The sequence below is a fragment of the Geospiza fortis genome, unplaced genomic scaffold, assembly GCF_000277835.1.
Source record: "Geospiza fortis unplaced genomic scaffold, GeoFor_1.0 scaffold12, whole genome shotgun sequence".
Taxonomy (NCBI): domain Eukaryota; kingdom Metazoa; phylum Chordata; class Aves; order Passeriformes; family Thraupidae; genus Geospiza; species Geospiza fortis.
Genome location: NW_005054323.1, coordinates 5284952 through 5297461, shown reverse-complemented (window position 1 = coordinate 5297461; position 12510 = coordinate 5284952).

Genomic DNA, 12510 nt, shown 5'->3' with positions numbered 1-12510 from the left:
TTATTAAAAAAGGGTAAAGATAGGAAGGAGAGAGAGCTGCATAAAATACCAACCTGGAAAGAAGGAGAAAAAGATCTCATATAGCAAGGATACTTTTACTGACCCAAGAAAGTGCTGATAAGGAGCAGAAATTACTGTCAGATATGGTAGAAGTGTAGATATTTCTTTTAGACATGAGTTGGCAAGATGAATGCATTTAGTGTGCCCTGTGGTACAGATGGGAATACCAAAGGGCCTTGAACTTATCCTTGTAACAGGCTGGTTATTTAGTTAAACACCACTGGGTATAGATAAAGTAAGACCGAAAGGAAGTCCAAGCCCTGCTTTTGCAGATAACCATATTTTAAATCTCCTGATAAACTGATTCTCTATCATCTAGCTAGTTCTTATTTTGACTCTTCTGCTGATATTGGAGTGCTGGTCCAGAATGTCTGTGCTCCAGCACTTACACTTGTTTCCACTTTCCAGAACAACACTATATGTAACTATTTGTTCTGGTTAGCATACATAGGTCTTTAGCGTTTACACCCTTATCCATTGTTATATGTTTCTACAGCACAATCATTCCTCTCTTTCAGCTCTCATTTATTTGGATATGGAAAGCAAGTTCTCTTAAGTTACCATTGTAAAAGTGTCTATTTTGTTCTCTTGAAGCACACACAGACCTTCCTTGAATTTTTCTTTTTTGTCCATGGGCAACTGAACTATATGCAGTGCTCTAACTGAGTCTGGGGAAGCTGTCCTGGTGCTGTCCAGACTCTCATGAAAATGACTTCTCTGATAAATTCTGGAATCACATTTTATCAAGAAAGCCTTTGCACTTCATCAGAAAGAATATTCGTGCTGTTGCTTGGTCTCACTTCATTTATCCAGTGAAAGAGGATTTTGCTATTTGCTTTAATTTTGCAAAGTTCGAGTCAGTTTGACTTCTCACAAGTTCCTAAGGTTTCTAAAATGTGCATTTTGGGCTTGCCAGTTTTGGTCTTCTTTGTAAATTCCTTTTAGGCTTTCTTTCTTATTACTAGCATTCCTTTTGACACATACTGGTAGGTGATATTTTCTCTAGCTACTGCTACAGTGTTTAGGAATGGAGCTGAAAATGGGGATCTAGACCCTACATCAGTAGCACCCTGTTCTCAAGAACTTGCCTTGGAAGACAATCCAGAGCAGTTCAGGAAATGTCAAAAGGGGCATTCAATGAGTTCCATGTGGCATAACGCTCAGATTGCTTAAACTTGGGAAGCCAGCATTTGGGACTAGTACTGCGCTGGGGTGCATTACCAGTTCAATGGCATTATATTCACAGGATATTCTACTGAACTCTGTGTTGGTTGTTGTGGGAGAATCAGCAGAAAATTGGTGACAGAATGGAAATCTAGCTGAAGCACTAGAGCAACATAAAGGCTATAATATGATTTTTATTATTTTTGCTAATTACTGGAAGATGCCACCTGAATGCAGGGCTATTCCATAGCCCTGGGATAGTACTGGGATGCCATGGAAACCACAGCACACATGCAATACCTAGCTACCTTGACTGTGCCACGACAGACAGGACTGTAAGCAGCAGTGCTTATTTTGTGTGACTGTCATTTTGTTTTCTTTACAGAGAGGTTTCAGCTAAAGGTCACGGGAGAGCCACTGTATATTTTTTCTTCAAATAAAATCAATTGAAGGACCTAGAACACAGTAAGTTATGTTCAGGGCTGCACTTCCATGTATTCCCATTGGAGACCTATCAACGTGAACTAGCACTGTTGGGAAATATCTCCAGCTACCCCAGTTAATCAATACCTGTTCATCATACTGTCTCTGATGAATATGGGTAAGGATTGGATAAGCATGAGTCAGGTGACTTAAAAATAACTGTACCTCACATAAGATCAATAGAAGGAATTTTTTTTCCCCAGTATCACTTCAGGCAAAATAATGTACCTTTTATCCTCCTCTCTTCTTAGCACCCCTTGCTCATTGTTGGTATACCAACATCAGCGTGGAGTGGCTTTTTTAAATTAGTAGCATTTAGTCTACTGTCATACTGTCAGCTTGCAGGGAGTGAACAAGCACACAGCAAGTTTCAAGTGGCCCAGTGTACTTCAAAGGGCTCTTACCCAAGCAGTCAACTTAAGAGCTTGCCAAAAGCAGTCTTTCTGGGCGCCTGGTAATATCTCTTCTCTGAGTATGAAAACCCTATGCTAGGAAAAAAATTGGTTTAGGGGAATTCATGACAATTATAGATGTGTTATGACAGATTAAAATATTATAATTATGCTTGGCTTCCACGCAGAACCACATTAACACATCTATGACATTTAATAACACTGGAGGATAACCACATGCCTCAACAAAGGTTGACTTTCACCCAAAGTTGCTCAACTTTTTTTTCTCCCTTCTTCCCTCTTTTTCCTGCCTGCTGAAATAAGGAGCTGCATGTTCCTGCAGTATTTTGGAAAAAAAATGGAGAAAGAAAGGAGAAGCAAGGAAGAAAAGAAAAGGGGTAATAAGACAAAAATAAGGGGAGAAAGAATGTGTAAAAGGAGAAGGAGAAGGAGAAGGAGAAGGAGAAGGAGCAAGGAGCAAGGAGCAAAGAAATGAAGTTCCAGGAAGTTCCAGGAAGGAAAGTTCTGGGAAGGGAAGTTAAGGGAAGTTTCAGGAAGGGAAGTTCTGGGAAGTTCTGGGAAGGGAAGGGAAGGGAATTTCTGGGAAGGTAAGTAAGTTCAGGGAAGGGAAGGGAAGGGAAGGGAAGGGAAGGGAAGGGAAGGGAAGGGAAGGGAAGGGAAGGGAAGGGAAGGTGGCATGTAATTTAGTGACATGAAGCTGACAACCGCAAGTCAGTAACAGATTATAGGCATTCACCTTGTTATTGAGCTGTTTATGTCAGGCTGATTAAAAACAGGCAAATGAAATAAACATTCTCAAGACTTTATTTAGTGTACCTGTGGCAGACATCTTGTATCATCATAGCTCATGACTCAACACATAAACTAAATTTAAGCTATGAAGTAGCTGGATCAGAAGGTGAAGTCCTGTTTTTAGAGCTAGGTATTTTGCAGAAAAATTCCTCTTGTGGAGGGCTGGGGGGGCTGAATAGAAAACAGCTTAGGAAAATCCGAAATGTATACTCACATATATGAGTGTGTATTACTCACCAATAACTTTTCTCAATTCACAGTGCTTAGCAAATTCTGGTTATTTGGCTTTCACATCCCCTTCTTTCCCCACCACCACATTCAGCTGGTGAGTCCAGTTTCCTCCATTTTGCTGATCAGGAAATGTGAGACAACCAAAAAAGTGTTATTGACTTTAGTCAAGCACTGAGTAGGCTCTTCAGAGGCTGTTTGAAGAGGGGCTCATTTGCAAGCAGATATCTGTTCCCATCGTGTCCAACAGGACAGCTTGAATTTCAGCATATACCCATATGCTTTGAGGCATCACCACCCCAGTGCTCAGCATTTTGTGGCACTTAACAAGCTGAGTTTTATTTCGGTCTTCCCTTGTAGAATGAAGGAATATGAATCTTATTGCAACACGTTGCCTTTGACATGCTTGTAACATGGCCTTTTTGTCTCTATGAGTGCAGAGCAATGGACAAAACTATCCTATTATGAGGCTACTTTGTTGCCTTTATTGATAAGAGGTACAGTATGTAGAAAATTACTAGCACCGTAAGAGTGGAAGCTAAACCAAAAGCGTTTACCCCAGAAGAATCTTGCTCACATTTTCCTAGCTGACACAGATGTCCCTTAGAAGAACACCAAGATTTCTTAGCCAAAGGAAATATCCACCCATGAAAATGGGTTTTCGAAACATCTCACCGACACTGCACCCTCTTCTAGTTAGCATGGAGCACAATGCCAATCCCAAGTATTCAAAGTTGAATACTTTGGTGATAAATTTTTATGTTACTGCCCTATATTTACAGATAAAGTTTGGTGGGGTGATACATTTGGCCAGTGTTCTCACCATTTTAAAGTATGAGAGAATTCTTACCAAAACACTGAGATTAGTGAGCAGTGAAGCTCTGCTTTCAAAAGCAAAAACCAAGACTGAGCTAGGACACCAAACTAGAGTTTGTCAAGGCCTTTCACTTCATCTGTCAGACATATTTAAGTGTGAGCAATTTAAGAGTTTTTTACAGATGGTCAGATGACTAAATTAGTGAGGCTGTAGGTTTCTGGATGCCACACTAAGTATGACATTTCTAAGGAAATGTGTACAAGCTAGGGGGTAAAACAATCGTCTCCTTTCCAAAAAGCTTTAACCTATTCAATTTCTGGGAAGTATGCAAAACTCTCAAACGTAGTGTGCAGCTTTCAAACTACAAGAGGCCATGTGCAAACTTTGCAGGTGAGTATCCTTCTGTGGCCATATGTCTTTCCATGCAAATGTACATTGCTTGAATCAGTAAAAAATAAAAAAAAAACCAAAACCAAAGAGACAAAAAGATCAGTGAGTGATAAATCTTTAATATAAAAATTGTACAAGAATTTTGATACAAATTACAAGAGGTATTTGGACAAAGTATGAGTAAAACTCCATTTATATCCCCAAAACCTTATGCATTTTATGCAAAAGACATATTGTAGGACTGTTACAGTACAGAAAATACAAGAAAATAAATGTCAAATTAAAACAGGACTTTTAATTCCCTCATATTACTAATGGAAAAAAATTGTTTAGGCTACATACAATATTTATGAAGCTACTAATGTCACGATTATTAGATCAACATGATGCAAATTTTTGTATCCCCTTGTACAGCTATATTCCATAGTGCATGCTTTGGTTCTGCAGGCAGCACAGCAGAGCATTCACGTTTTCCTCACATTGAGATCAAATAGTGAAAATTAAAAGCTTCCTCTACTCCAAACAGAGAAAGACCTTTGTAAAAAATGTCCATCAGGCCTTGACTCCACTCTTTGCTGTGCGTGGCTGGGGTACCCCAGGAGCACGTCTTGACAAAGTCCACTGGACCAAGCCCAGCTTTGCCAGCCATCAGCAAGCTCTCCATTCTCTACCCAGCAGCCCCCTTGCTGCTGCTGGTGCATCGCTGGTTGGCACAGGGGGTTGCAGCCAGGCTGTGAGAGCCCTCCCATGCCTACTGAGAGAGGGGTTTCCAGGCTTTATGCCTCTGTGACTGAACACACTGCCGGACCCCTAAGAACTTCCAAATACATGAAGGTTCAAATCCAGTTTATCTCAGTTTACATCTCCACATGAATCCCCCAGTCACGTTCCCATCTTTCCAGTTCAGGAGAACTGAAACACAGCAGACAGCTATAGAGGAAATCACTGTGCTTGACCTTCTATGTTAAAAGCTATTAGAATGTCACCTGTGACAGTGAGCAAGAGCCTTCAGTCAAACAATGAAACTTCAAATCGCTTCAGCCAACCCTACAATGAGTTATTTGTATAGGTCCAAACAGGTTGCAGTGAGCTGTCTGTGGTAAGTAAAAGTGTGTATTCAGTCAGGGTATTCAGTCAGGAATTTCAGTCAGGGTAAATTTAGATTGTATTCAGATTCAGATCAACTTACTTGCACACCTGGTGCACATACATTGCTCTGGAACGCAGATCACTCTTATAAACTGGAGGACAGGCAGGAGGCATGAACTGAGAACACCAATGCTGCCCATCAAAAACAAGCCATGTTCTGGGAAAGGAGCCCCATATGATATAGAACCAAAGTTTGCACAAGAAAAAGCAGCATGCTGAATTTTGTATTTTTAAATAACTAAATGAAACACACACACATAATAGTGGCCATTTTATTAACTTGCCACTTTACAAACAGTAACCATTTTTACAGATGGAACGCATAAAACCTTCCAAAATGAAGAACACTAGGAGGATGTGTTACTTTTCTGAGAGAATTTTAATGTGACACTCTCCTGGAATGAAACGAAAAGGGGTGGTAAAGAATATGGGAAAATTAAAGACAATGGCTGAAGGTTATACAAGTATTTGTTAAAAATAATACTTAAAAAAATTCCAAAATGTAAAAGTATAATTGAAAAATAATGAACAAATCTGCCTGTGTACAGCTTAGGTGTCCCTATTTATTTTGTTGGTCATGGGGTAAACTAAGAAGAACATCCTTATAATCACAGTTCATGTGGCTACCGTACCATTTCACAGGTGTAACTGGGGCAGGATGCATTCTGCCCCATCAGTACAGGAGGTGGTGGGGGGATGGGAATGTGAAAATATCTTGATCTGGATGTGATGACTGCATAATGGTCCCACACTCAGGCATGAACACATGCATGCACAACTGCCACCGGTGCCCCAGAGCTGCTGTTCATAGCTTCTTGCATTTCGTGTCAGAATTGGACAGGTTGTAATTAACTATTGATGAGTTTGCCATCCTAACTGTACATTATCCTCTGATCATTTTCAACCTTTTGTTTGACAATGGATGCCTTATAAAATCTTTATGCATCACTTAGCTAGTTTTGCTCTCTCTTTCTTCTCTAGAAATATAATTGTCCTGGATGCTTTTCTTAATCTTCCTAAAATATTTGTCTCCAAATGTTTGAAGGAAGCAATGTACAAAATCTGTAGAACACCAGAAAAATCTCTCTACACATTAGATATTTGCTACCTTACTCTTCCTGTTCTCTTAAATGCATGAGGAAATATATATATACACCTATGTAAGTGTGATGGAAATGGTATAATTTTGCTCACTTGTATTCTTAATTTTAAGGCTCCTTGTTCTGACACCACATGTGTTTCTCCTCTGTCTGTCACATTCACACTCACACACATATTCAAAAACACACACAAAGGACACAAATTATTTCTTCAATCTGAAAGTCCTCAGTTTTCACAAAGAGCCTTGGAAACGGTACAGCAAGAAAGGCTGCCCAAGCTCATCATCGCAGGTCAGCTCATCCGGCTGCTTCAACCTCCGTCAGTGCCATGCACACATGGAGTTGACAGGGGAGCAGAGTCTGGGCTCAGCCTTTAGACTTCTGATACAAACAGGCCTCAGGAATTTGTCTGCTGGTTTCACCCTTGTAGCTTCTGATGAACTCGGAAGGAAAAGGAGGGAAAAGATCAGTGACCTTTGACTGGTAAAAGACCTTAGCATATTTCCAGTGGGCACCATCACCTCTGTTGCAGCAAACATCAAATTACCACACAGCGCTGTTGACAGCATTAGCATCTGGAACCGGCAAAGAGGTGCTGCAGCCAACCAATGCCATGAATTGATCCCAAAATGGCTGTGTTTAGATCTCTTGGTCTTGGGCTTTGTCTGAAACCTGTGTTTGACTTTTTGGTGCTGCATGGTTGCCAGCACTGTTCAACCAACAGCGCCCAATGCTCACAGGTACACACAGGACCGGCGTTATGATCTTGGCATGGGAATGCTGCAGACCCTGCAAGGAAAGCATGCTTCAGCAGCTCCTCTGCCTACCTGAATTTTTAACTGCTACTCAGCAGCCAGAAAGCACATAACAAAATGGAAGGGGAGTGACTGCAGCCAGGTACACTGGCCTTCATGTACTTAAAATTTCTTAAAACACAGAATGTGCTCTCAAGTTACTTCACTATATAACTCTCTCTCTTCTGATGATCTTTCTGAGAAGCACTTCTGGAGCCTGTACTTTTAGCAGTGTTCTTGCAAATGAAGGTATAAATGAGAAAAAAATTCCTCTTTTCATAAGATCAGCAGATTGTGTCTCAGATACGTTTATTGAAGATAAACTTTACTGAATTTCATGGTGACCTCAGCAGGAGACTCTCCTATGACAATAGAATGGGATGTTACGTGTTGGCATTCATGATAGGAATCTGAGAGGATGAGATTGGTCTTAAATTTACCCAGGGATGGGCTAAACCTGTTAAAAAAATAGACTGTGCATCTTGTTTGACACTGAACCTATGCAGCAAGACATGTAGCAAATTCAAACAACTATTTCTAGCAGGCACAGTATGGCTTATGCCAATACAAAGCAATTAGTTGCTACATAAGCAGACAAAAGTGCCATTACAGACAGTATTTCTCAGCTGACCTTTTGCTAAGAAGCCATCTCGTTACTGTCTACCTGATAGCTCGATAGAGAAGCCAGTGGCAGCCTTGGGCTTCCCAAAGACAAATCAAAGTCCTCCAGATGGGACTTCCCTTCACTCACTGCAGATGTGTGTGCATGTTTGTGTGTGTGGGTATGTGTCTCTGTGTGTGTGTGTGTGTGTGTGTGTTAGGGAATGGGGAGGGAAAGCCTGGTTCTTATACTCAATTTCGCCTTCACAGGGGATAAACAGGCAATTACACATCCTTTTATATTTGATGGCCAAGTGCTGAACTTGAAAGCACGCTATTAGTTTGTGTCCCTTCAGGGCCAGTGCAATAAGTAGCCAGGAGAGCTGGGGCTAAGGAAGAGAGGGTGTTGTCTGCTGTTAGTGTGACAGTCTTGTCAGCAGCATTCACATTACTGGAAGGTAATAAAGTGACAAGTAAGTTATTAGAAAGATATGAGGTGAAATTGAACTGAAGCTTCTTTCTGCTCAGCTCAGTTTTTTTCCTGCTTTGTAATGGGCCACTATTTGTTACAAAACAAGCCTTGTCTTGAGATCTTATATAAAAAAAGAAATATTTATTCTTTGCAGGAAAGGTCACATGAATTTACAACATCACACTTTAAAGGAGAGGAATGGGAAAATAGTTTCATGACAACTACAGCTGCTATTTTAAAAAAACACAGTGTCATCATAATGAACAATAATACTGGCAAAAGTCAGAGGACTTGTCAAAAACATGTCCATTTTTTAACCCTTTGGTGGTCCAGAACCATTTTCATTTAAGTGTCAGTGCCAAACATAACAGCAACAGTACTGGGATATACATGATCCATATCATGGTGACCAAAAAATCAAAGCTGTCATTCAATATCATGACTTGAACAGAGAAAACAAGCCACACAAGACTGGTTAACTACAGACTCAAGATAATACTACTTATGTAAAATAGTTGCTACTTCACTCTGTTACAGCCATTTTAAAGGCAGTAATAATGCTGCAGTGTTGGCAGGAAGAGACAGAAACCATGAGACTGGAACAGACATGTACTTGGGCAAACATGTGGGTGAAGGGTTCAGTCCATCATATGATGTTGCTCTGTTCCTGAAGTAGAAACGGGCATGGAAAAGAGTTCCTTTTATGTCCCTACAGAATGGGAGAAAAAAGCCGAACTCATCATGTGGCAACAGCAGGATATGCTGATGCTTATCTAGCAAAGTAGCACTACAGTCACTGTTTTGTTGAGTTACTATAGCAGCAAAGTCTTTTCCTTATGTCACTACATAAGAAAAAAGACAAAACTAAGAAAGAACTGAAATATACCAGCTGCCAACATGTGTCTGCCATTCACCTTTTCCCCACAGAGAACCCCTGCTGCCTTCTTGCCCTTAGTACAGGCACCTTTGCTTCTCCTTTCAAATAAAAAGAGTGATTCTGTTAACCCAAAGAGAAAAGCGACAAAAACATTCCGGTGACTGAAGAACAGTTCTGTTCACATATGTGGCAAAAAAACTTAGAGGAGCATGTGTCCACTCCTTGACCACACACTTTCCCTTCCTTATAATTTACTCTGCCACCAATGTTGCTGTGAAAACGTCCTGCAGAATTTGAGTACAAATACATTTCTAAAAATATGTCCTATTTTCTGACAGCAGCTGACATCCTTAATGACCACCATGTGAAAAATGGGTCCACATCAAGCATTTTGATTACAAAATATCATACATATTGAAGGAGAAATTTTTGGAACTAAATCCCTGGTCTTGAAAATGGTTCCCACCTCTGGAACAGATCAGACCTTGAATTATCATATTTCTGAGCTTTCATGATACCCACACAGCTCTTTGTCTTGTTGCTTTTACATTCCTACCCCATATATTTAGCTATGTTAGATCCTCAACTGGGTTGAAAAGGCCAAAACTCAGGGAAAACTCAAGTGCACCCCCGGAGCCCCACTTCCTATTAATTGCACTAGACCAAATCAACTGAGGTACTGGCCACTGCTGGCAGCTACTTCACAGAACCTGACTTGACTAATTTTTCCTGAACAGTTCCTTTTTTGGGGATGGAATAGGAAACATATAGGTGACGGTAAATGTATAAACTTGTGGAACAGGCAGAAAAAGTACACTTTCAGTTCCACAACAGGAGGAAGGGAGACAGGGAAGAAGGGAGACAGAGAGGGAAGAAGGGAAGTTAAAAGGGAAGAAGAGAGGGAGAGATGGAAGAAGGCAGGAAGGCAGGGAGGCAGGCAGGCAGGCAGAGGAAGGAAGGAAGGAAGGAAGGTAGGAAGGAAGGAAGGAAGGTAGGAAGGAAGGAAGGAAGGTAGGAAGGAAGGAAGGAAGGTAGGAAGGAAGGAAGGAAGGTAGGAAGGAAGGAAGGAAGGTAGGAAGGAAGGAAGGAAGGAAGATACGCTGAAGTTTACTCATGGCAAACATGCTATGGAATTTCTTCTGCGTAAAATATCTACAGATCCCTAGGAAACATACAAATTTTATGAGCTTAGACATGAAAAGCCTTTGAGAGATCTTTAAGAGCAGTGTCCATGTGCTATTAAAGTTTTTAACCCATACCTTTCACATTTTGTCAAATTGAGTTGTGACTCGGTGACAGTGCTTACACCTTGTGTGCACGTCTATAGTGTCACCACAGCATCAGCTACAATTTAAAAGGCAAGGTTAAAATCTCAGGCATAATAAAATGTACCTGATTGAAATATAGCTCAGAAAAATTGGCTAAATATTTTAAGGTGTGCAAAAATATTTATGAGTTAAATTAGCTCTTTACTAATACCAGCTAATTGGTCCTCACAGGAGCACACTTATGGGCAAAATCATGTTAGTATTAGTGATAGCCTAACAAACTGAAACATAAGTGGGTAAGTGATATGATACGTATGAGGCTAAAAGTTAGAAGGGGCTACCAGGGGTGTTAAAACTCATAGTTTCCATTCTTGTGGTTTGACTGTGCTGTTTCCCTTCCAAATTTTCATACAGTTTTTCAAAAGATACCCACTGATTAACCATTAACATATGCTTTCCTGACCCACCATACCCTCCAACCCTCACAATGAAAAGAAAAATCCTAAACAACCTCCAGACAAATAGTTCAGTTTCTAAAGGAGGTTCAGTACAGTTATTTCCTAATCGCAGACAAGTTTTTTTTGATATTTACAGAAAAATACAACTACCTTGAATAAAACAGTGAAACAATATGGGAAGAGTGACCACAATAACTACAGGAACCAAAAAAGAAGGAACAAACTCCACGTAAAGGAAAGAGGATCTTCCTCAAAGCTGGTCTAGTTCTTGCAAAATGGTTTAGACTGACAGGTTTGGAAACCAAAGGGATAGCCACAGATTTGTCATAACATAAGCAACTGCACAATACTTATCATGTCATCACTCCATTACAGGCCATGTTCTGTGCTGAAGAGATGAGATGTTTGGTCATTATTACTGCACTCTGGGTCTCTGCTGAGATCACCCAGAAATGCTACTTTCAGTAAAACCAAGCTGCTATGCCAGAGCCCCTTTATGAATTTTTCAGATAATGTCAGATGATATAAATTCCACCACAAGAACAATTCCGATAAATACAGATTCTCATAGAGATGCATGCTAAGGTGAAAGGAGGGAAATGCCATTCAATTCAAAGTAAGTGTAAGTGCCCTTCTAAAAAAAAAGAATGTCACTGTTCTGACATTAGTATCACTAACACTGAAGAAACTACTTTGCCTAGATTTGCCTAAAAATAACAGTACGTAGTGTTCTGCCCACAAGACAGAAATGATATCTTCTACATAGCTTAAGCAAAATCTGAATGAAATTAAAAATAATACTTGTGAGCTCCTAACAGTTTTTTGGAGGTTTGTCCCTTTCTCCTTACTTTTTTAGTATGTGCTGTTCAATTTTATGTAATAAACAGATTTTTTTTTCTTCTATATCAATGATCTCCTGAATTTATCTACAGGTGATGTGTAAATTTTCAAACAAGCTTATCAAACCCATTTGACCTCTAACAGAACCATAGTGAAATAAGAATGCTGAACAGTGATTCATTCAGTGAGGAATTCTTTATATACCTCAAATGCATTTTTCATTAAAAAATTATATTTATTTATACTGTGCATACTACAAAAGAGTGGGTTTTTTTCCTGTATATATAATTCCATTTTAGTTCTTTTATTTTTTAGACTTTCTGTATTACTTGTTCCTATTAGCCTGGGAGGAGAGATGAGAGTGCAGTACAGGTAACACTACAAAGGTTTATGTGTTTTGGAAAAATGCACCCTTACTGTTCTAATTTCCCTTTCTCACAAACACACTAAGTTTGCACAGCATAAAACAAAACAAAGCATATCACTCAATTTAACAAAGCAAAGTAGTCGAGGTTTTGAAGAAAATAAAAAAGATGAAAGAAAAATGTCAGTGAAACAGCTTACTTTTTTGCTATGAAGTTTCTTTTTGATAAACCAGAAGGTAA